At 43.3% G+C, this 26,026-nt stretch overlaps 1 protein-coding gene across 1 annotated transcript in view; it reads right to left on the bottom strand.

Moving 5' to 3' along the window:
• LOC143509986 (uncharacterized) overlaps positions 1 to 23,155 on the bottom strand; it is a 38,400-nt gene extending 15,245 nt beyond the window's left edge. The window contains exon 1 of the mRNA XM_076998926.1: positions 22,797 to 23,155. The gene's annotated coding sequence lies outside the window, so the exon portion shown is untranslated. The remainder of the gene's footprint in view (positions 1 to 22,796) is intronic.
• Between the last annotated feature and the right edge of the window lie 2,871 nt (positions 23,156 to 26,026).

Here is a 26,026-nt window from a genome sequence, read left to right as displayed (position 1 = left end):
TCCTCCATAGAAAAGTCCTCCTTAAATCGAATATGCAGATCTCTGCAAACTTTAGCGTCCTTGGATTTTAGCCAGACCTCGTCCCGAACAGTGCGCATACTGAACTGTATAATAACAGCTCGATGGACGTTATCAGAAGTGGCGGCGCTGGTTCTCCTCCCCAGCCGATGTACAGTGTCCACTGTGTCACGCAACCGGTCCACTGATACCGGGATGACTCTTGTGAGAATCCCGATGATAGTTTCACGCAAGTTTTCACCCTCCTTTTCCGGCAGACCGATCACTCTTAGATTCCACCGCCTCTTATACCGGGCATGTTCAGCACAGGAACTTTTCAGCTTCTGATTCTCGATCCGGAGATTGTTTACCTGGGACTGAAGCTCGGAAATTTCTTTTTTATTGTCTTGGATTGCCACAGTATTCGCCTCGATGCGCTTTTCGATTCCCGTTAAGATGTCCGTCTGAAAGTCCATCTTATTGTTGTAGCGGATACATATATTAGTTTATGGATTATGAACGGGGCACCATCCTGATTGCTCAGGAACCAGTATTGTGATAACGGAGTTAGGTGGAATATGGTTTGATCAGTCTCATTACTAAAGGGTTAAGTTCTGGTTCCGCGCAGTGACCTAATACCATCGACCAAAATATGCATTTACCACCGTGACCAGATGAATAAATGTCCACATTTATTAAATGGTTAATATTACAATTGATACAAAGCATATGAATGATTTGGCTCAAATTGAAACTAAACCTATATGTGAATCTACTAATTTAAACCAGGGATATAATAGTGAACAACAAAGAATATAAAATTAAACAACAATAGCGAATGATAAACAACTGTCGGATCATGAGATTTATTTATTTAACTATCCTAAGGCTTGCCTAACTAGCGTAGGACCCAGGGACGGACACGAGGTCTTTAGAGAGAGAATAGAAAAGAAGAAAGAGGAAGTTTGGGCAGGTTAATGGTAACAGTATTTACTATTTTGGATTCCGGGAGAAATAGCAGCTGGCAACCCCAAAACAGCATATGAACTGAGCGTCTTACTTCGAAGGAGAGACGTGGTTACGCGGACCAACCGGTGCGCGTTCACGGTTCGTTTCTTGAGGCGGCTAAGGTCTGCGGAGCAGGTCACGTGAGACAGCTCGGGTCGCGGAGACTTAGCGGTGACGTCACAGTCGAAGCTTGAGGGCGCAGACAAACTTGTGCAGATGACTTGACTGAGAAAGAAGATGAGCTTGACTTGAACGACTAGACGAAATAAAAGTACTTTTGACGACGAAACGTAGAATAAAGAAAATAAAATAAAATAAAGAAGAATCTTCTGTTGGACTCGGTGAGAGCGTTAGTTGCGGTTTCTTGGCATCGCTCTTCTGGACACTGCGGTGTTCGGCGTGAGTCCAGCGAACAGTCGCGATGGTTTGGCGTGTTCGAGTCTTTGAGTCTTGGCGACTCTGGCGAAGTTCTCCAAGTCTTCCCAAATTACCAGGCTGCCAAGCTCATAGTTTCGCTTCGAGCTAGGGCTTTTAAAACAAGTTTTAGGGGCGTAATTGTAAGGCGCTTTCATGTTCATCAGGCCATTGACCATTGGCCTTTATTAATGAATATTCATGACCTCTGCCCAGACAGGGGAGAGAACGAGAGAGAGAGAGGGGGAGAGCGAGGAGTGCCCGTCTTTCCAGGTCTAGTTAATGACTTAACCAAAGAAGACAGATTAACACAATTCGAAGACAAAGTAAACTAATCCTAAATAAATTGTCTTACATACTCTGCCTAAACAAGAACTAATTTGGTTCTATTAGTCTACACATTGAGCCATTCTCAATTTCCACTTTTGGACAACAAATGACATAATGCACAGACAGGCATAAATGTGAGGTCACATACGTACACATGAGAATGATTACATTCGATGAGTAACATACAAACTAATACATAGATATGCATCAATGTGGTGTGTTTATACAGTAACACGTATTCTAATAAGATCACTTAATACTGAATACATGAAAGATCATAAGTTGTGTCTTTATATCAACCACATGGCACAGTGTTCACATTTAAATGGTCTTGTGGTCCTTTGTTCTTAAGGCTGGAATGCTGAATACTGGTTTCAAGAATAATTAATCTTTCCTTGTATGGAAGGTAGTCAAGTTCGGTGTCTCTAGACTGCATTCGCCGAGCTGGTTCCTGTAGGCTGAAGCCCAATTCTGTGTACAGATCAGATTTGGAGTTACAGAGATCCCTGAAATATTTGTATCTTCAGCTCTGGATTATAACACAGGACATAGAGTGGGTTTAAACTGTGGGCGATCAGATAAGGTTGGAATTTAGAGTTTTATGGTCCTTCCTGACTGTGGTCCCAGTGTCCATCGACGAAGGTTGGTTTTGACCAGCCTCTCTTAGATGGCCTCTCTCCCAAGCTCAGGAGATCATAAGGTCAGCATTGTAGGCTTTTGGGAGGTAAACACCACTATGGATGTGGGTCCTTTGGGGCCTGTTGCTGTGTAAAGAATCAGTCTTTAAATTTACATGCAACCAAAGAGATGTGAGTCAGTTTCTCAGTTCAGTGGGAAAGGATTCCATTTTGGGTGTCACAGTGAAATGGCGTTTAGCTGTCTCCACTACATATCCCCCACTTGGTAGGGCATCCACGATAGTGGGTGGCATGCCACAAGATGGAGAGAGCTGAAGGATGCAGAGCATAACATGACACCAACATTCACATGCTTTATTGGGGTTGCCTCATAAAGAGAAGAGAAAGATAAAGAAATCATATAAGTAATAGGTTGGGCTAACTAGTACGACATTATCCTTATCGTGCACTACAAGGGTAACTCTAGGAGAACTAGGTCCTTATCCAGCTCATCTTCCCCCTGGTCACTGCCAGGGTAAGGATCTTTGCGTCTGACAAACTTGACTAGGTGGCTGGTACATTTGTCTAACTGGGTTTGCAGGATCCGAGTTCGCATTAGGTAAAAGTAGGCTATATTAAAACTAACACGTATCCTAACCCCACAACGGTGGCTAGTACGGTGTCTGGGGTTGACCAGGAATAGGAGATAGGTTGAGAAGGGGCGATAGGTAGGGATGCAATTTCCTTCAATACATTTCCTACTGGGGTCAAGTCAATCACTTGGGTACCTTCATACATGTAAGGGTATGTGTTTCTAGTTCTAGGCGGTGTTTCGCAAAGAAGTCAGTTATTTCTATTTCACTTTCATATTGATCAGGGTTTAACTGATACAGAGCCAAATCTCCGACATGCAGTATAGCTTTGGAGGCTTTAGAGGTGACGGTGACAGGGCACTGCGCACTGTCCATCAGAAATCGGAGGCCACAAATACCATTAGTACTATCATGTATAAACAATTTATTTAGACCAACGGTAGTAGATGTCTTTGGCTTACGTACACATGCATAATTTGGAAGAGTAAATTTGGTAGAGGTTTTCTGTAAACACTATGGGTAAGTTAACTAGGAAAATTGGTTCCCTATCTTGAGGGTTGCAATATATTAGAACCACACCACCTAAAGTATAGGCAAAGTGAGCCCACAAATCTGTGGAGGTTCCTTTAGTAGCTTTGGTCAAATTGTGTTGTACCAAAAAGTGAGGTATTAAATATGGAGGGGTTCTTCCCCTACCAGAGCTATCAACGGAGGCGCTGATTCCACGCCACATGTCTGAAATGAGTGTGTTTACCAGTTGGGTGTGAGCATCATCAACATGTAGGACAGAGAGAAGCATATTAGCTGTTCATATGGTCTTATTTAAAACGATGCTGTAGGTGTTAAGCACTAAGACAGTGAGGTCGTTATAATGCTGAATTTCAGGACTGCACTCAGCCAGGTCATCCTACTGAGATAATTGTACATCGTTAAGCTTATGCATATCATACGTTGTTTAACTATTTAACTACATGTTGGGCTAAGGGTCACCTTAGGGTTCACCCCCCCCACTAAGTGTCTAGAGCACAAAGACAGCTTGGTTAGCGCACATTGTGGGTAAAATAATGGCCAGAGTAGAGTATGGATGAAGAGTTGTAGATAGCTCTATGGGATTTCTTTCTTTAGATTTTGTTCTCTAAGGTGGTCTTATGGGCTTTGATTTGATCGTGGTGAGCCCAAATAAAGTTGGATCCCCCCTTTCTGGAGGAACTTTGATTCGGTGGAGGAGTTTGTCAGTGATGGTGTGGGGCCCTGTGTAGTTTGAATAGGACTTATGAGCTAATTTCTCTGTGCATTGTCTGGCCCTGCCTGTAGGTGTGATGAACACAGAGGACCACACCTTGTCCCCCACTTGGAACTCATGTTGGGATGCTTTGACGTCATAATAAGCTTTGCGTCTTCTAGCACTCTTTCTGAGATGTTGTGCAAATGTGAATGTAGCCTTGCGGCGTTTGTGGAGGTTTGACCACAGAGAGGTTAGTCCTTGTTCTTGTCTTGGGGCTCTGTGAGTCAAAACTGAGGGCTTAATCTGGTGGCATACCAGGCAGTCTTTGATGTGGTTTATCCCATCTTTTATCATGCCAGGCCAGTAGGCGGCTTGTTGCAGTGCTTGATGTGTGGCCTTAACTCCTTTGTGGCCTTCACATGGAGAGTCATGGGCATGGATCAGCATTTCCCCCCTTTGGCTTCGAGGGACCACGAGCGCAGGTGAAGTGAGGGCCTCGGAGACATACGTAGGCAGGCCCTTGACTAGACGGAGTGAGGATTGAGCACTAAACAAGTCACTAAGGTCAGGAACAGTCTTACTGTCAGGTTCTAGAATGTCATGTGTCAGGGAATCGGAGAGGTAAAGAACCATTTTGTGATCAGCCGGATCTTGGGCCTGTAAGGCGAGGAGATCTGAATCTGACAATGCAGGTTGAGTTGATGCAGACTTGAGTTGGATTGATGGTTCTGTTTGTGACCTCGTACCCACCAATACTGATGGGTCGGGAGGGAGGGAAAAGTCTGTGGCATCTGCATCTAGGTCTTGCCCTGGACTACATGGATGTTCTAGAGACCCCCCTGTAAGTTCTGTTGAAGATGGAACCATATTGATGACTTGCTGCAAGTGTTCTTCTTTTCCTGCAGTTGTCTTTAGGTCACCTGGAAAGGTGTCTTGATTTGCGAGACACTTGTTAGGGGGCCAGGTAGGCCGTGGAGTGTCTTGCTTCGGTTTAGTCAGTTTTATATCTGTGATGCCTGGCGGCTCCCAGAGGTGGCCAGGTATTGTGGCTTGTATCTCAAATGTGTGGCACACTGACGAGGGACTGGGTAGGGAAGCTGGTAATAGTTCCCGGACTTGTGCCCAGATTTTTAGCTGTTTGGAATCAATCAGTGGCTTGAATCGGTTAAGGAGATCCTTGCCAATGAGAAAGGGGATGGTCTCCAGGGGAGAAATGTGAACCGGGTGAACGAGGTTCATTGGGCCAATAGTCAGATGGATCCAGACTATTTTGTCCACTGCTATGCTTGTGTGTGAGTAGGGTTGGACATTCAGGGGGTAACTTTGAGGCTGTAGCTCTTTGTTAGCTTTCCTCGTTATGGCTTTAACCTGATGGAACAGAGTGGTGGACATCAAGGTGATGTCAGATGCTGTGTCTAACAGAGCTTCCTGAGTTAATGAATTTTCTAACTTCACTGACAGGTGGAGTTTGCGTGCAGCTCCTTTCTCACTGAGATGGCCTAGGAACTGTTGGAATGAAGGTTCATCTTGGATGATGGAGGGATCCTCCTGGCCGAGTCTTTCTTTTGGGTCTAATTGTACAACTAATACTGTCTTATGAGGGGTGGAGTTCACCTCATCTTGAGGGTGGGTATTAGTGGTCTTCCCCCCACCGTATGAAGTTGGTGGGCAATAAGGCCTGATCTCTGTTTTACTGGAAATTTTGTGGAGTTCTTGTTCTGCTCTCTGGCGTTGTGGATGAATTTGTGGTCTGGGACTTTCTTCATTCAGCGCTGTGACGGAGAGTGGGTCAACCTTAGGGGCTTTAGTGGCTTGAAGGGTTCCCGCTATTCGTTTGATGAACTCTAGGTCTTCTTGGCTCATGTTTCCAAGGGGGTTGTTGTTGTCAGTGGCTTTATCTCTGGGCTGGAGATCTATTTTGCAGTGAGTTTTACCATGCCTTTCCTCAGTTTGACCTGGATGACTATCATATTGTGGCTTGTTGTGTGAATATGATTTCATCTTTGGAAGGGTGTTGTTCCCTCTGTAGTTGCTGTGAGTTTGTTCTCCGTTCTGAGGGTCTGAGAACATAGCTTGGTGCTCTCTGAAGGAGCTTCGGCTGGTAGTAGAGTTGGACCGGTCTCTGTTTTGATCCCTCCAGCGGGATTGAGAGTGTCCGTGGCCTTCGTCAGGTGTTCGGGATTGGGGGCGTCCTCTGGCCTCATGGGTCAGGGTCGAGCCTGAGGGCTCCAAATCTGGGGCCTCTTCAAGCTCCAACCGTGGGAGTTTGGAGTCTGAGTTCTGGACCTTTGGAGGTTTGGACCGCTTTTGGGTATGTTTGATGAAACCTTTAATGGCTAGATTACGAAGCTGTCGGCTAGATAGTGTTTGGGGACAGGCTGCCACTCCTAGCTGGTGGCTAGTATTGGGATGGAGGTTGTGGACAAATAATGTCTTGAAGTTTATGTCTTCCTCCATTTCAGGTTCATTGCGAGACCCAAAGTAGGCCTGACGGAGGCGGGAATAGTATTGTTGGGGTGATTCCTGCCTTTGCTGTTTTGTTTCCATAGCTGCTATCAATCCCGTCTGATGTAAATGGTTGGAGAATTCGTCTTCTAATGCATGGCAGAGCAGGTTATAGTCTGCTCTTATCTGGAGAGACTGACGTTCGATGAAGCTACTGACCTCCCTGCTAGATGTCACCTTTATGAGGTACACCTTGTCATCTACAGTGGTGCAGGGGAATTTTCTCAGGTAGTATTCAATGTCTTTTAAGTACATGCTGACATCGTTATCACTATTGGGCTTTGGTTCGAAGCGGATGATGTTACGCGCTATTTTGTCCAGCTCTCTGTCGGAGGGTCTTAGAGGCGGGTAGCCTCCTGGCGACTGGCCTTCTGTAGAGGACCCGAGGCTGGCTAGGTCTATGTGGCCAGGCTTGCTTGGAGGGACTGAGGGGTGTCCTGAAGTGAAAGCATGTGTGGTAGGCAGCCCTATATGCCTTGTTGGGCTACCTTGGTGGCTGGACGTGGCACTCTGTCTCTCCGGGTAAGGGTTTTCCCACTCAGGTCTTCTGCTCTGTTCAGGGTTCAGGGAATGATGTCTTTCGTTCCGGTAAGCGGTGGAACTTCTCTCTGGGAGTTCCCTTCGTGAGGATGGACTCCATGTTTCAGTTTTGGCTTCTGCAAACTCGACCTCTAACTTGCGCTGATTTTGTTGCGATACTACTAGGTCATACTTTGCCTTTGACAATTCAGACATGAGTTCTTGTCTTTCAAGATTAGTTTCTTCTCGAGTCTGGTTTCTTAGTTTGGTGGCTTCAACAATCTCTCTTCTTAATTGGGTGTTTTCTTCTTCTATTTGGCGGCTTACTTGGATGGCATTACTGAACTTCTTCTGCCATTGGTCTCTTTCATCATAAGCGGCTTTCAACTGTGTGATGGTCAGGAGGGCTATCTTGCTTATGACCTCGGTGAGCTCTCGACCCTTGAGTTGTTTAGTTATGTGTGATGCTATGCAGTCAGTCATGAGGTCAGTTAGTCTAGTGGGTTCAGCTTGTTGAGCTTCCTCTAAGTAGCCAGGGACTATGTCTTTGGTTAGTTCCTGCAAGGTGACTTCTACATCTCTCATGGTGTCGTCTCTCTTTGGGGCGCTTGCCTGACCTGACTTACTCATGGTGTGTGAGTTAAGTTTTGTCTGCTAGAGTTTGAATTGGGTCAGCTAGATCTGATGGTGTTTGAAGGTAGTTATTGCAAGATTTTCTAGCGTATGTGGGTAGTGGTCTGACCCGTATGTAAATAACAAAACAAACAAAAGAAAACAGATATGTGTATAAGACTAAATAGAGGATTATAAAAGTATGGTTAAATGTGCTTTAAATGATTGTTTCAGTAATACTTAGTAAAAGTAAAAGAATTAAAACAACAAATAAGACAAAATGTGTATACAAAAAGAAAATTTTTTAAAAGACTAGATAAGTGGGAAGTATTTGGTTATATGGGATTTAATGTAAGTTCCAATTTAAATTAAAATTAAAATTTCACTTAATACTATAAAACAAGAACTGTTGAGCTGTCTTTGGTCTAGGATTGTGGGGTTGATTAACTTTAGTCACTTTATTACTAATTGGTAAAAGTGGATCTAAACAACAATAATATTAATAACTCAATATTAATCACTTCTATACAATGGCTTTATATGGTACAGTATAATACATTATACTACTTTAACTAGGTACATAAACAGCATGTGGCATTTAAATATTTAAAGCAATTTCGGTTTCAACACTTCACTTGTATTGACATTCCATGTGCAGCCGCACGATGGAGACACAAGGCTACGTTTCAAAAGGCGAGGGCTAGCTTTCCAAAGCTAACCAGTTTAGCTATTGTTTCCTCCCTACTGGGGAGCGTGTCAACAGTGACGTGTCTACACGTGTCTAAACAATTATACTTAATTAACAATGTGTGGCTTTCCACGCGAGGGAGACAAAGAGTTCGCTTTCACAACACAGTAGGCTAGCCTTAGCAGGCCAGCTAGCTAGTTCAACTAACAGGTTCCCTTTCCGCTAGGCAACGAGTAACGTCAGAGGTGACGTACTTGACCTCAGAAGGATGTACATTGATCTCAGACAACCACGTCTAGAGATGCTATAGTTTAGTTCAATCTTTTCGTTAGTTAAGCACTTAAAAAAAAACAGCAAGAGCACCGCTGCGTTTCCACAATTACAATCAATGTTAAAAAATTTATCACAATATCAACTACTTGTTCAAAGGTTAATTACGACTCATAAATATTTAATTTGCCATGGGTTCATCGTTGAGCAACGACCGCGCTGTGGCATTCACAAATACACAATTTACCGTGCGCCTAAGCGCCACCTGAAAGGATTAAATTGCAACTTGTGGCTCTTGGGCTTTGACTTGAGATGCTGGAACACGCAGCCCTCTCAAGTTGTCCGTCAAGACAAGATATTAACTTCGGATAAACGCGAAGAAGAATCTCTCGCCTTTAACTCGTATTTCCAAGGTTCGTCCGTTGTCAGGCTAGGGCCGAACCTTGTCCCCGAAATATCGAGCTTGGTCACTTCAGACAGAATTTACGGTACCCGCGTAAACTCAGCTTATGACCGAGATATAAACTTAAAGTTGGTAACCGCAACTTCAATTTTCTACCTCTTTTCCTACAGAAAATGTTAAATTTCCTACAGAATTGCACTAGGGCAAGTGCGCTACAGCTGATCTTAAAGAACGCTTCACTGACATAAACACGACGTGAAACATTTAACATAAAACACAAGTCATTTGCTCACATTCAACCAGTAAAGACACGGGATTATGGAAATAATTAATAACGGTAGCAGTACATTTCTGACCAATAGCTAGATATGACAACGGAACCCTCACACGGGCAGCACCATTATATGTAGCGGATACATATATTAGTTTATGGATTATGAACGGGGCACCATCCTGATTGCTCAGGAACCAGTATTGTGATAACGGAGTTAGGTGGAATATGGTTTGATCAGTCTCATTACTAAAGGGTTAAGTTCTGGTTCCGCGCAGTGACCTAATACCATCGACCAAAATATGCATTTACCACCGTGACCAGATGAATAAATGTCCACATTTATTAAATGGTTAATATTACAATTGATACAAAGCATATGAATGATTTGGCTCAAATTGAAACTAAACCTATATGTGAATCTACTAATTTAAACCAGGGATATAATAGTGAACAACAAAGAATATAAAATTAAACAACAATAGCGAATGATAAACAACTGTCGGATCATGAGATTTATTTATTTAACTATCCTAAGGCTTGCCTAACTAGCGTAGGACCCAGGGACGGACACGAGGTCTTTAGAGAGAGAATAGAAAAGAAGAAAGAGGAAGTTTGGGCAGGTTAATGGTAACAGTATTTACTATTTTGGATTCCGGGAGAAATAGCAGCTGGCAACCCCAAAACAGCATATGAACTGAGCGTCTTACTTCGAAGGAGAGACGTGGTTACGCGGACCAACCGGTGCGCGTTCACGGTTCGTTTCTTGAGGCGGCTAAGGTCTGCGGAGCAGGTCACGTGAGACAGCTCGGGTCGCGGAGACTTAGCGGTGACGTCACAGTCGAAGCTTGAGGGCGCAGACAAACTTGTGCAGATGACTTGACTGAGAAAGAAGATGAGCTTGACTTGAACGACTAGACGAAATAAAAGTACTTTTGACGACGAAACGTAGAATAAAGAAAATAAAATAAAATAAAGAAGAATCTTCTGTTGGACTCGGTGAGAGCGTTAGTTGCGGTTTCTTGCCATCGCTCTTCTGGACACTGCGGTGTTCGGCGTGAGTCCAGCGAACAGTCGCGATGGTTTGGCGTGTTCGAGTCTTTGAGTCTTGGCGACTCTGGCGAAGTTCTCCAAGTCTTCCCAAATTACCAGGCTGCCAAGCTCATAGTTTCGCTTCGAGCTAGGGCTTTTAAAACAAGTTTTAGGGGCGTAATTGTAAGGCGCTTTCATGTTCATCAGGCCATTGACCATTGGCCTTTATTAATGAATATTCATGACCTCTGCCCAGACAGGGGAGAGAACGAGAGAGAGAGAGGGGGAGAGCGAGGAGTGCCCGTCTTTCCAGGTCTAGTTAATGACTTAACCAAAGAAGACAGATTAACACAATTCGAAGACAAAGTAAACTAATCCTAAATAAATTGTCTTACATACTCTGCCTAAACAAGAACTAATTTGGTTCTATTAGTCTACACATTGAGCCATTCTCAATTTCCACTTTTGGACAACAAATGACATAATGCACAGACAGGCATAAATGTGAGGTCACATACGTACACATGAGAATGATTACATTCGATGAGTAACATACAAACTAATACATAGATATGCATCAATGTGGTGTGTTTATACAGTAACACGTATTCTAATAAGATCACTTAATACTGAATACATGAAAGATCATAAGTTGTGTCTTTATATCAACCACATGGCACAGTGTTCACATTTAAATGGTCTTGTGGTCCTTTGTTCTTAAGGCTGGAATGCTGAATACTGGTTTCAAGAATAATTAATCTTTCCTTGTATGGAAGGTAGTCAAGTTCGGTGTCTCTAGACTGCATTCGCCGAGCTGGTTCCTGTAGGCTGAAGCCCAATTCTGTGTACAGATCAGATTTGGAGTTACAGAGATCCCTGAAATATTTGTATCTTCAGCTCTGGATTATAACACAGGACATAGAGTGGGTTTAAACTGTGGGCGATCAGATAAGGTTGGAATTTAGAGTTTTATGGTCCTTCCTGACTGTGGTCCCAGTGTCCATCGACGAAGGTTGGTTTTGACCAGCCTCTCTTAGATGGCCTCTCTCCCAAGCTCAGGAGATCATAAGGTCAGCATTGTAGGCTTTTGGGAGGTAAACACCACTATGGATGTGGGTCCTTTGGGGCCTGTTGCTGTGTAAAGAATCAGTCTTTAAATTTACATGCAACCAAAGAGATGTGAGTCAGTTTCTCAGTTCAGTGGGAAAGGATTCCATTTTGGGTGTCACAGTGAAATGGCGTTTAGCTGTCTCCACTACATATCCCCCACTTGGTAGGGCATCCACGATAGTGGGTGGCATGCCACAAGATGGAGAGAGCTGAAGGATGCAGAGCATAACATGACACCAACATTCACATGCTTTATTGGGGTTGCCTCATAAAGAGAAGAGAAAGATAAAGAAATCATATAAGTAATAGGTTGGGCTAACTAGTACGACATTATCCTTATCGTGCACTACAAGGGTAACTCTAGGAGAACTAGGTCCTTATCCAGCTCATCTTCCCCCTGGTCACTGCCAGGGTAAGGATCTTTGCGTCTGACAAACTTGACTAGGTGGCTGGTACATTTGTCTAACTGGGTTTGCAGGATCCGAGTTCGCATTAGGTAAAAGTAGGCTATATTAAAACTAACACGTATCCTAACCCCACAACGGTGGCTAGTACGGTGTCTGGGGTTGACCAGGAATAGGAGATAGGTTGAGAAGGGGCGATAGGTAGGGATGCAATTTCCTTCAATACATTTCCTACTGGGGTCAAGTCAATCACTTGGGTACCTTCATACATGTAAGGGTATGTGTTTCTAGTTCTAGGCGGTGTTTCGCAAAGAAGTCAGTTATTTCTATTTCACTTTCATATTGATCAGGGTTTAACTGATACAGAGCCAAATCTCCGACATGCAGTATAGCTTTGGAGGCTTTAGAGGTGACGGTGACAGGGCACTGCGCACTGTCCATCAGAAATCGGAGGCCACAAATACCATTAGTACTATCATGTATAAACAATTTATTTAGACCAACGGTAGTAGATGTCTTTGGCTTACGTACACATGCATAATTTGGAAGAGTAAATTTGGTAGAGGTTTTCTGTAAACACTATGGGTAAGTTAACTAGGAAAATTGGTTCCCTATCTTGAGGGTTGCAATATATTAGAACCACACCACCTAAAGTATAGGCAAAGTGAGCCCACAAATCTGTGGAGGTTCCTTTAGTAGCTTTGGTCAAATTGTGTTGTACCAAAAAGTGAGGTATTAAATATGGAGGGGTTCTTCCCCTACCAGAGCTATCAACGGAGGCGCTGATTCCACGCCACATGTCTGAAATGAGTGTGTTTACCAGTTGGGTGTGAGCATCATCAACATGTAGGACAGAGAGAAGCATATTAGCTGTTCATATGGTCTTATTTAAAACGATGCTGTAGGTGTTAAGCACTAAGACAGTGAGGTCGTTATAATGCTGAATTTCAGGACTGCACTCAGCCAGGTCATCCTACTGAGATAATTGTACATCGTTAAGCTTATGCATATCATACGTTGTTTAACTATTTAACTACATGTTGGGCTAAGGGTCACCTTAGGGTTCACCCCCCCCACTAAGTGTCTAGAGCACAAAGACAGCTTGGTTAGCGCACATTGTGGGTAAAATAATGGCCAGAGTAGAGTATGGATGAAGAGTTGTAGATAGCTCTATGGGATTTCTTTCTTTAGATTTTGTTCTCTAAGGTGGTCTTATGGGCTTTGATTTGATCGTGGTGAGCCCAAATAAAGTTGGATCCCCCCTTTCTGGAGGAACTTTGATTCGGTGGAGGAGTTTGTCAGTGATGGTGTGGGGCCCTGTGTAGTTTGAATAGGACTTATGAGCTAATTTCTCTGTGCATTGTCTGGCCCTGCCTGTAGGTGTGATGAACACAGAGGACCACACCTTGTCCCCCACTTGGAACTCATGTTGGGATGCTTTGACGTCATAATAAGCTTTGCGTCTTCTAGCACTCTTTCTGAGATGTTGTGCAAATGTGAATGTAGCCTTGCGGCGTTTGTGGAGGTTTGACCACAGAGAGGTTAGTCCTTGTTCTTGTCTTGGGGCTCTGTGAGTCAAAACTGAGGGCTTAATCTGGTGGCATACCAGGCAGTCTTTGATGTGGTTTATCCCATCTTTTATCATGCCAGGCCAGTAGGCGGCTTGTTGCAGTGCTTGATGTGTGGCCTTAACTCCTTTGTGGCCTTCACATGGAGAGTCATGGGCATGGATCAGCATTTCCCCCCTTTGGCTTCGAGGGACCACGAGCGCAGGTGAAGTGAGGGCCTCGGAGACATACGTAGGCAGGCCCTTGACTAGACGGAGTGAGGATTGAGCACTAAACAAGTCACTAAGGTCAGGAACAGTCTTACTGTCAGGTTCTAGAATGTCATGTGTCAGGGAATCGGAGAGGTAAAGAACCATTTTGTGATCAGCCGGATCTTGGGCCTGTAAGGCGAGGAGATCTGAATCTGACAATGCAGGTTGAGTTGATGCAGACTTGAGTTGGATTGATGGTTCTGTTTGTGACCTCGTACCCACCAATACTGATGGGTCGGGAGGGAGGGAAAAGTCTGTGGCATCTGCATCTAGGTCTTGCCCTGGACTACATGGATGTTCTAGAGACCCCCCTGTAAGTTCTGTTGAAGATGGAACCATATTGATGACTTGCTGCAAGTGTTCTTCTTTTCCTGCAGTTGTCTTTAGGTCACCTGGAAAGGTGTCTTGATTTGCGAGACACTTGTTAGGGGGCCAGGTAGGCCGTGGAGTGTCTTGCTTCGGTTTAGTCAGTTTTATATCTGTGATGCCTGGCGGCTCCCAGAGGTGGCCAGGTATTGTGGCTTGTATCTCAAATGTGTGGCACACTGACGAGGGACTGGGTAGGGAAGCTGGTAATAGTTCCCGGACTTGTGCCCAGATTTTTAGCTGTTTGGAATCAATCAGTGGCTTGAATCGGTTAAGGAGATCCTTGCCAATGAGAAAGGGGATGGTCTCCAGGGGAGAAATGTGAACCGGGTGAACGAGGTTCATTGGGCCAATAGTCAGATGGATCCAGACTATTTTGTCCACTGCTATGCTTGTGTGTGAGTAGGGTTGGACATTCAGGGGGTAACTTTGAGGCTGTAGCTCTTTGTTAGCTTTCCTCGTTATGGCTTTAACCTGATGGAACAGAGTGGTGGACATCAAGGTGATGTCAGATGCTGTGTCTAACAGAGCTTCCTGAGTTAATGAATTTTCTAACTTCACTGACAGGTGGAGTTTGCGTGCAGCTCCTTTCTCACTGAGATGGCCTAGGAACTGTTGGAATGAAGGTTCATCTTGGATGATGGAGGGATCCTCCTGGCCGAGTCTTTCTTTTGGGTCTAATTGTACAACTAATACTGTCTTATGAGGGGTGGAGTTCACCTCATCTTGAGGGTGGGTATTAGTGGTCTTCCCCCCACCGTATGAAGTTGGTGGGCAATAAGGCCTGATCTCTGTTTTACTGGAAATTTTGTGGAGTTCTTGTTCTGCTCTCTGGCGTTGTGGATGAATTTGTGGTCTGGGACTTTCTTCATTCAGCGCTGTGACGGAGAGTGGGTCAACCTTAGGGGCTTTAGTGGCTTGAAGGGTTCCCGCTATTCGTTTGATGAACTCTAGGTCTTCTTGGCTCATGTTTCCAAGGGGGTTGTTGTTGTCAGTGGCTTTATCTCTGGGCTGGAGATCTATTTTGCAGTGAGTTTTACCATGCCTTTCCTCAGTTTGACCTGGATGACTATCATATTGTGGCTTGTTGTGTGAATATGATTTCATCTTTGGAAGGGTGTTGTTCCCTCTGTAGTTGCTGTGAGTTTGTTCTCCGTTCTGAGGGTCTGAGAACATAGCTTGGTGCTCTCTGAAGGAGCTTCGGCTGGTAGTAGAGTTGGACCGGTCTCTGTTTTGATCCCTCCAGCGGGATTGAGAGTGTCCGTGGCCTTCGTCAGGTGTTCGGGATTGGGGGCGTCCTCTGGCCTCATGGGTCAGGGTCGAGCCTGAGGGCTCCAAATCTGGGGCCTCTTCAAGCTCCAACCGTGGGAGTTTGGAGTCTGAGTTCTGGACCTTTGGAGGTTTGGACCGCTTTTGGGTATGTTTGATGAAACCTTTAATGGCTAGATTACGAAGCTGTCGGCTAGATAGTGTTTGGGGACAGGCTGCCACTCCTAGCTGGTGGCTAGTATTGGGATGGAGGTTGTGGACAAATAATGTCTTGAAGTTTATGTCTTCCTCCATTTCAGGTTCATTGCGAGACCCAAAGTAGGCCTGACGGAGGCGGGAATAGTATTGTTGGGGTGATTCCTGCCTTTGCTGTTTTGTTTCCATAGCTGCTATCAATCCCGTCTGATGTAAATGGTTGGAGAATTCGTCTTCTAATGCATGGCAGAGCAGGTTATAGTCTGCTCTTATCTGGAGAGACTGACGTTCGATGAAGCTACTGACCTCCCTGCTAGATGTCACCTTTATGAGGTACACCTTGTCATCTACAGTGGTGCAGGGGAATTTTCTCAGGTAGTATTCAATGTCTTTTAAGTACATGCTGACATCGTTATCACTATTGGGCTTTGGTTCGAAGCGGATGATGTTACGCGCTATTTTGTCCAGCTCTCTGTCGGAGGGTCTTAGAGGCGGGTAGCCTCCTGGCGACTGGCCTTCTGTAGAGGACCCGAGGCTGGCTAGGTCTATGTGGCCAGGCTTGCTTGGAGGGACTGAGGGGTGTCCTGAAGTGAAAGCATGTGTGGTAGGCAGCCCTATATGCCTTGTTGGGCTACCTTGGTGGCTGGACGTGGCACTCTGTCTCTCCGGGTAAGGGTTTTCCCACTCAGGTCTTCTGCTCTGTTCAGGGTTCAGGGAATGATGTCTTTCGTTCCGGTAAGCGGTGGAACTTCTCTCTGGGAGTTCCCTTCGTGAGGATGGACTCCATGTTTCAGTTTTGGCTTCTGCAAACTCGACCTCTAACTTGCGCTGATTTTGTTGCGATACTACTAGGTCATACTTTGCCTTTGACAATTCAGACATGAGTTCTTGTCTTTCAAGATTAGTTTCTTCTCGAGTCTGGTTTCTTAGTTTGGTGGCTTCAACAATCTCTCTTCTTAATTGGGTGTTTTCTTCTTCTATTTGGCGGCTTACTTGGATGGCATTACTGAACTTCTTCTGCCATTGGTCTCTTTCATCATAAGCGGCTTTCAACTGTGTGATGGTCAGGAGGGCTATCTTGCTTATGACCTCGGTGAGCTCTCGACCCTTGAGTTGTTTAGTTATGTGTGATGCTATGCAGTCAGTCATGAGGTCAGTTAGTCTAGTGGGTTCAGCTTGTTGAGCTTCCTCTAAGTAGCCAGGGACTATGTCTTTGGTTAGTTCCTGCAAGGTGACTTCTACATCTCTCATGGTGTCGTCTCTCTTTGGGGCGCTTGCCTGACCTGACTTACTCATGGTGTGTGAGTTAAGTTTTGTCTGCTAGAGTTTGAATTGGGTCAGCTAGATCTGATGGTGTTTGAAGGTAGTTATTGCAAGATTTTCTAGCGTATGTGGGTAGTGGTCTGACCCGTATGTAAATAACAAAACAAACAAAAGAAAACAGATATGTGTATAAGACTAAATAGAGGATTATAAAAGTATGGTTAAATGTGCTTTAAATGATTGTTTCAGTAATACTTAGTAAAAGTAAAAGAATTAAAACAACAAATAAGACAAAATGTGTATACAAAAAGAAAATTTTTTAAAAGACTAGATAAGTGGGAAGTATTTGGTTATATGGGATTTAATGTAAGTTCCAATTTAAATTAAAATTAAAATTTCACTTAATACTATAAAACAAGAACTGTTGAGCTGTCTTTGGTCTAGGATTGTGGGGTTGATTAACTTTAGTCACTTTATTACTAATTGGTAAAAGTGGATCTAAACAACAATAATATTAATAACTCAATATTAATCACTTCTATACAATGGCTTTATATGGTACAGTATAATACATTATACTACTTTAACTAGGTACATAAACAGCATGTGGCATTTAAATATTTAAAGCAATTTCGGTTTCAACACTTCACTTGTATTGACATTCCATGTGCAGCCGCACGATGGAGACACAAGGCTACGTTTCAAAAGGCGAGGGCTAGCTTTCCAAAGCTAACCAGTTTAGCTATTGTTTCCTCCCTACTGGGGAGCGTGTCAACAGTGACGTGTCTACACGTGTCTAAACAATTATACTTAATTAACAATGTGTGGCTTTCCACGCGAGGGAGACAAAGAGTTCGCTTTCACAACACAGTAGGCTAGCCTTAGCAGGCCAGCTAGCTAGTTCAACTAACAGGTTCCCTTTCCGCTAGGCAACGAGTAACGTCAGAGGTGACGTACTTGACCTCAGAAGGATGTACATTGATCTCAGACAACCACGTCTAGAGATGCTATAGTTTAGTTCAATCTTTTCGTTAGTTAAGCACTTAAAAAAAAACAGCAAGAGCACCGCTGCGTTTCCACAATTACAATCAATGTTAAAAAATTTATCACAATATCAACTACTTGTTCAAAGGTTAATTACGACTCATAAATATTTAATTTGCCATGGGTTCATCGTTGAGCAACGACCGCGCTGTGGCATTCACAAATACACAATTTACCGTGCGCCTAAGCGCCACCTGAAAGGATTAAATTGCAACTTGTGGCTCTTGGGCTTTGACTTGAGATGCTGGAACACGCAGCCCTCTCAAGTTGTCCGTCAAGACAAGATATTAACTTCGGATAAACGCGAAGAAGAATCTCTCGCCTTTAACTCGTATTTCCAAGGTTCGTCCGTTGTCAGGCTAGGGCCGAACCTTGTCCCCGAAATATCGAGCTTGGTCACTTCAGACAGAATTTACGGTACCCGCGTAAACTCAGCTTATGACCGAGATATAAACTTAAAGTTGGTAACCGCAACTTCAATTTTCTACCTCTTTTCCTACAGAAAATGTTAAATTTCCTACAGAATTGCACTAGGGCAAGTGCGCTACAGCTGATCTTAAAGAACGCTTCACTGACATAAACACGACGTGAAACATTTAACATAAAACACAAGTCATTTGCTCACATTCAACCAGTAAAGACACGGGATTATGGAAATAATTAATAACGGTAGCAGTACATTTCTGACCAATAGCTAGATATGACAACGGAACCCTCACACGGGCAGCACCATTATATGTAGCGGATACATATATTAGTTTATGGATTATGAACGGGGCACCATCCTGATTGCTCAGGAACCAGTATTGTGATAACGGAGTTAGGTGGAATATGGTTTGATCAGTCTCATTACTAAAGGGTTAAGTTCTGGTTCCGCGCAGTGACCTAATACCATCGACCAAAATATGCATTTACCACCGTGACCAGATGAATAAATGTCCACATTTATTAAATGGTTAATATTACAATTGATACAAAGCATATGAATGATTTGGCTCAAATTGAAACTAAACCTATATGTGAATCTACTAATTTAAACCAGGGATATAATAGTGAACAACAAAGAATATAAAATTAAACAACAATAGCGAATGATAAACAACTGTCGGATCATGAGATTTATTTATTTAACTATCCTAAGGCTTGCCTAACTAGCGTAGGACCCAGGGACGGACACGAGGTCTTTAGAGAGAGAATAGAAAAGAAGAAAGAGGAAGTTTGGGCAGGTTAATGGTAACAGTATTTACTATTTTGGATTCCGGGAGAAATAGCAGCTGGCAACCCCAAAACAGCATATGAACTGAGCGTCTTACTTCGAAGGAGAGACGTGGTTACGCGGACCAACCGGTGCGCGTTCACGGTTCGTTTCTTGAGGCGGCTAAGGTCTGCGGAGCAGGTCACGTGAGACAGCTCGGGTCGCGGAGACTTAGCGGTGACGTCACAGTCGAAGCTTGAGGGCGCAGACAAACTTGTGCAGATGACTTGACTGAGAAAGAAGATGAGCTTGACTTGAACGACTAGACGAAATAAAAGTACTTTTGACGACGAAACGTAGAATAAAGAAAATAAAATAAAATAAAGAAGAATCTTCTGTTGGACTCGGTGAGAGCGTTAGTTGCGGTTTCTTGGCATCGCTCTTCTGGACACTGCGGTGTTCGGCGTGAGTCCAGCGAACAGTCGCGATGGTTTGGCGTGTTCGAGTCTTTGAGTCTTGGCGACTCTGGCGAAGTTCTCCAAGTCTTCCCAAATTACCAGGCTGCCAAGCTCATAGTTTCGCTTCGAGCTAGGGCTTTTAAAACAAGTTTTAGGGGCGTAATTGTAAGGCGCTTTCATGTTCATCAGGCCATTGACCATTGGCCTTTATTAATGAATATTCATGACCTCTGCCCAGACAGGGGAGAGAACGAGAGAGAGAGAGAGGGGGAGAGCGAGGAGTGCCCGTCTTTCCAGGTCTAGTTAATGACTTAACCAAAGAAGACAGATTAACACAATTCGAAGACAAAGTAAACTAATCCTAAATAAATTGTCTTACATACTCTGCCTAAACAAGAACTAATTTGGTTCTATTAGTCTACACATTGAGCCATTCTCAATTTCCACTTTTGGACAACAAATGACATAATGCACAGACAGGCATAAATGTGAGGTCACATACGTACACATGAGAATGATTACATTCGATGAGTAACATACAAACTAATACATAGATATGCATCAATGTGGTGTGTTTATACAGTAACACGTATTCTAATAAGATCACTTAATACTGAATACATGAAAGATCATAAGTTGTGTCTTTATATCAACCACATGGCACAGTGTTCACATTTAAATGGTCTTGTGGTCCTTTGTTCTTAAGGCTGGAATGCTGAATACTGGTTTCAAGAATAATTAATCTTTCCTTGTATGGAAGGTAGTCAAGTTCGGTGTCTCTAGACTGCATTCGCCGAGCTGGTTCCTGTAGGCTGAAGCCCAATTCTGTGTACAGATCAGATTTGGAGTTACAGAGATCCCTGAAATATTTGTATCTTCAGCTCTGGATTATAACACAGGACATAGAGTGGGTTTAAACTGTGGGCGATCAGATAAGGTTGGAATTTAGAGTTTTATGGTCCTTCCTGACTGTGGTCCCAGTGTCCATCGACGAAGGTTGGTTTTGACCAGCCTCTCTTAGATGGCCTCTCTCCCAAGCTCAGGAGATCATAAGGTCAGCATTGTAGGCTTTTGGGAGGTAAACACCACTATGGATGTGGGTCCTTTGGGGCCTGTTGCTGTGTAAAGAATCAGTCTTTAAATTTACATGCAACCAAAGAGATGTGAGTCAGTTTCTCAGTTCAGTGGGAAAGGATTCCATTTTGGGTGTCACAGTGAAATGGCGTTTAGCTGTCTCCACTACATTGTTTAACAGCTGTATCGCATGTAAAATGGCTGTTGCGGAATCTCCCTCGAGATCAGTTCCAGTCGTCCTCAACTTCTTCGCCGCTCTGTTTTTTAATGGAGTGTGGTCTCGGTTTACTTTATCAGCTTTACCGGTAGACATGTTTGGATCAAAATTTGTAGCAGCGACATCAACTTCAATTGCATCAGAGTCATCCTCGTTGTGCTGCTCCCGTAGGGCAGTCAGGCTGTATTCATGATCCGACATGATACCGACAAACTTCTAACAATTTGGAGCTGTAGCAAGTGAAGTAGTAACCAAAAAGGCTTTCAAACGGACTATCAAAAAAAGTATGTTTAGCACAGATCTACTGCTAAGGCAAAATGTCAAGAGATTTGGCTAAATAGTAAAAAAAAAGTAAGTTTCAACAGAGCCTGCTAAAAACCCTCCTCTCACTCCGCCATCTTAAGCCTCCCTCCGGCTGCAGACCTCCAGCAGCCGCCCGACTTAGTAGGCCATCCGGTACTTGTGACTACCCGATCCGTACACCCTGCCCGATCCGTACCGAGCATGCGCGAGAAAATGTGCACATGCGCGTTGCGATTGTCCCAGGCACGTATCGGGCAGATATTTGCGCATGCGTTAACACTTTACGACACTACCGTTACATTTTACGACACCTTTGTAAACAGTTAAAAATAATAGTAGTAATAATAACAATTAAATAATAATAGAAATAATAATAAATTATATTTATTATAATTGTAACTGCGGATTAATACATACACATACATTATAATATAATATAGATTTATACATTGGTTACATTGGGGAGAACATTGGTTTGGGGTGCAGGAAGTGTTGTAATAAAATAATGAAGGATTTCAGATTTTATGGCGAGTTAAAGGAGTATAAAGGAGCTATTCAAACCGACTTGTGACAAAAATATGCGACGCGAAATTCGTCGTGTATCTGAAAACTTTATAGTTAAAGGTAAGTTAAATTCAAACCATGTTCCTAGGTTAACAGTCGGTCCTGTCGTGGAATATAAAGTTAATAACTATGGTGGAACGTTTTCTTTTTATGTTTAGATAACCGAATATTTTACATCGGACCAAACAAAAGGTAGGCCAAAAGTAACCGGCAATAACCCTGTCTCTAGTGCGTCGTACACCATGATGGTAACACCGGTGCCAGGGTTATTATGACACTCGATCAGAGCAGACCTCTTTTTCTCTTCAGTCAACATAACCAAACGCATATAATTTTTGTTTGGTCCGATGTAAAACATTCGGTTATCTAAACATAAAAAGAAAACGTTCCACCATTGTTATTTATAAATATATATATAAGAACTTTATATTCCACGACAGGACAGACTGTTAACTTAGGAACATGGTTTGAATTTAACTTACTTTCAACTATAAAGTTTTCAGATACACGACGAATTTCACGTCGCATATTTTTATCACAAGTTGATTTGAATAAACCGTGGGAGATATACTCCTTTAACTCGCCATAAAATCTGAAATCCTTCATTTTTTTTTATTACAATGCTTCTCGTACGATCACAGACTCCGTTCACTACTTCGCATCTAGTAGTGTCGTAAAGTGTTAACGCATGCGCAAAATATCTGCCCGATACGTGCCTAGGCCAATCGCAACGCGCATGCGCACATTTTCTCGCGCATGCTCGGTACGGATCGGGCAGGGTGTACGGATCGGGTAGTCACAGTACTTATCTCTTACTGTTTAATGCCTACTATATATTCGAAAACACTACCCTTTATTTCGTACTGATTTGCCCTACTGAATAGGAGGGAAGTACGGTATTTCGGACGGAACCAATGGGTTTAGCAGAACGTACCGCATTGAAATCTAGTGCCTTCTGCTTAAGTACGGCATCGGACGGAGTCTAACACTACAGTGGCCCCGAATCGCTGATTCAGTTTTATGAATCTTACCTGATCTTGGGAGAGCCGGCGCTGATGAGACGAATAAAAAAAATCCAGATGTGTAAATAAATTAAGCGTGTATTCTAGAGATATTCGAAATGAAACGCCCACGTGGTTCCCATGCGCTTTAGCTGAAAGCGAAAGATACCCTTCACTTCCGGGTTGTGTCACAACAAATCGAAACCATCCCAAAAACTATTTGAACCAAATAAAATGTACCGGATCAGATAGTTCATGGGTTAAAGTTCTCCGTCACCACGACGGATTTCCGTCATTTTAATTTTTTGGGGAAAAAATCCGTCAAATAAATATTCGATTCGCGAGGTCGTGCACCTCTCGGTATTTCACCGCGGTCAAGCTATCCGCGCTTTTGCGATTCATCCGTGCTTTAAATTTGATTGCGCCTATATGCTTGATTTTACGGTATTTCGCTGCTCACCGCATACTAGGCTGTCTAAGCGCCGAGAAACTCTTTGCTATTCTTTAAAGAGCTTTCTCTACATTCATAAATACTTTACTTGATTTAACTAATTTAATTGCAACATTAAACACAATTAGAAATGTATTTCAATTGCTTAATAAACACTGAACAAAATAGTTTTAATGTTTGTATTTAGTCTATTGTAGGGCTCGACTACCAGCAATAATGGACTATTGCAATGCTGCAAATGTTCAGGGCAGGGGGTTACTCCATGACTATACATGTTTTTAATAAATCTAGTCCTTGTATTTGTAATGATGTTTAAAAGTTTGTTTAATTCTGAGACTGTGGTTTCCTATTTGTCTGAATTTTCCCATAATGCCAAAAAAATCCTACTACCACCCAAGAGTGGGTAGCCTTTGCTTATCCCCGGTGCAAATATAGACAGATTCTGCTGTACCATTTTTCAAAAATCTACACCGAAGTCTTAAATGTTGTTAGGGCTTGGAGATAAACTTAAATGACATGATTTAAAGCACTCATGTCAAATAGGCTCAATTTCTCCGAAATACCCCATAATGCCAAAACAATTCCACTGCTGCATAAGAGTATACACCCTTAACTATCATCACAGTAAGTATGAACAGGTTTCACTGTACCATTTCTTCATAAATCCATTTTATCTTCATACCACATTTAGGCGAATTTAAGCACTCATGTCTAATAGGCTGAATTAGGACATCAATTTCTCAGAAATCACCCATAATGCCAACACAATTCCACTGCTGCATGAGAGTATACACCCTTAACTATCATCACAGTAATGTTGAACAGGTTTCACTGTACCATTTCTTCATAAATCCATTTTAGGTTCATAATGCATTTAGGCGAATTAAAGCATTCATGTCAAATAGGCTGAATTAGGACATCAATTTCCCATAATGCCAAAACAATTCCACTGCTGCATGAGAGTATGAACCCTTTACTATGACCACAGTAAGTATGAACAGGTTTCACTGTACCATTTCTTCATAAATCCATTTTAGGTTCACAATGCATTTAGGCGAATTAAAGCACTCATGTCAAATAGGCTGAATTAGGACATCAATTTCTCAGAAATCTTCTATAATGCCAAAACAATTCCACTGCTGTATAAGTGTGTATGAGTGTAGCTAAACTGCATAGGATGGTGATATGTAGGATGGTTTTGGAGGTGAAGAAGAGGAAGAGAGTGAGAGTGGAACCTAAAATCAGGTGGTGGAAGTTAAAGGATGAGGACTGTGGTGTAAAATTCAGGGATGAGATGAGGCAGGTACTGGGTAATGGTGGTGGTGTTCTGGATACCTGGGATGAGACTTCAAATGCAGTAAGGGATTTGGCTAGGAAGGTACTTGGTGTGACCTCAAGTCAGAGGAAGATAGACAAGGAGTTGTGGTGGTGCAATGAGGAAGTTCAGGAAAGTTTGAGAGGAAAGCGGTTGGCTAAAAAGAATTGGGATTTTCAGCAAGATGAGGAAAGTAGACAGAGGTACAAGGAGATGTGTCGTAAGGCAAAGAGAGCAGTGACAGAAGCTAAAGAGAAGGCATATAGCAAGCTGTATGAGAAGTTGGACACTAAGGAAGGGGCAAAGGGTCTGTACAGATTGGCCAGACAGAGAAACCGTGATGGGCAGGATGTGCAGCAGGTTATGATGATAAAGGATAAAGGTGGAAAGGTGTTGTGTGGTGAGGAGAGTGTCTTGGGAAGGTGGAAGGAGTATTTTGAGGAACTGATGAATCAAGAGAATGAAAGGGAAAGAAGGTTAGAAGAGGTAGAGGTTGTGAATCAGGAAGTGCCCCAGGTGAGCAAGAAGGAAGTAAGGGCTACAATTCAGAGAATGAAGTGTGGTAAGGCAGTTGGACCGGATAATATTCCAGTGGAGGTATGGAAATGTTTGGGAGAGACAGCAGTGGAGTTTTTGACTGGGTAATTTAACAGAATCTTGGAAGTTCAGAAGATGCCTGAGGAGTGGAGACTAAGCATAATGATGCCGATTTTCAAGAATAAGGGCGACGTTCAGAGCTCTAGTAATTACAGGGGAATAAAGTTGATCAGTCACAGCCTGAAAATCTGGGAAAGAGTATTGGAAGCTAGGCTTAGAGGAGAGGTAGAGATCTGTGAGCAGCAGTATGGTTTCATGCCAGCTAAGTTCACCACAGATGCTATGTTTGTTTTGAGAGTGTTAATGGAGAAGTATAGGGAAGGACAGAAGGAGTTACATTGTGTGTTTGTTGACTTAGAGAAAGCTTATGATAGAGTACCAAGACAGGAGCTGTGGTATTGTATGTGGAAGTCAGGAGTAGAAGAAAAGTATGTGAGGGTGGTGCAGGATATGTATGAGAACAGTGTGACAGCAGTGAGATGTGCGGTAGGAATGACAGACGGGTTTAAAGTGGGGGTAGGACTACATCAGAGATCAGCCCTGAGTCCCTTTCTGTTCGCAATTGTCATGGACAGACTGACAGACGAGGTTAGGCAGGAGTCCCCTTGGACTATGACGTTTGCTGATGACATTGTGATCTGTAGTGAGAGTAGGGAGCAGGTGGAGGTGAACTTGGAAAGATGGAGATATGCTTTGGAGAGCAGGGGAATGAAAGTGAGCAGGAGTAAAACAGAGTACATGTGTGTGAATGAGAGGGCAGACGGTGGACAGGTTCAATTACAAGGAGTTGATTTGGTGAAGGTTGACGAGTTTACCTACTTAGGGTCGAGGGTACAGAGTAATGGAGGAAGTGAAAGAGAGGTAAAGAAGAGAGTGCAGGCAGGGTAGTGTAGAGTG

The sequence above is a fragment of the Brachyhypopomus gauderio genome, chromosome 3, assembly GCF_052324685.1.
Source record: "Brachyhypopomus gauderio isolate BG-103 chromosome 3, BGAUD_0.2, whole genome shotgun sequence".
NCBI lineage: Eukaryota > Metazoa > Chordata > Actinopteri > Gymnotiformes > Hypopomidae > Brachyhypopomus > Brachyhypopomus gauderio.
This window is presented reverse-complemented; position numbering and strand designations above follow the sequence as displayed.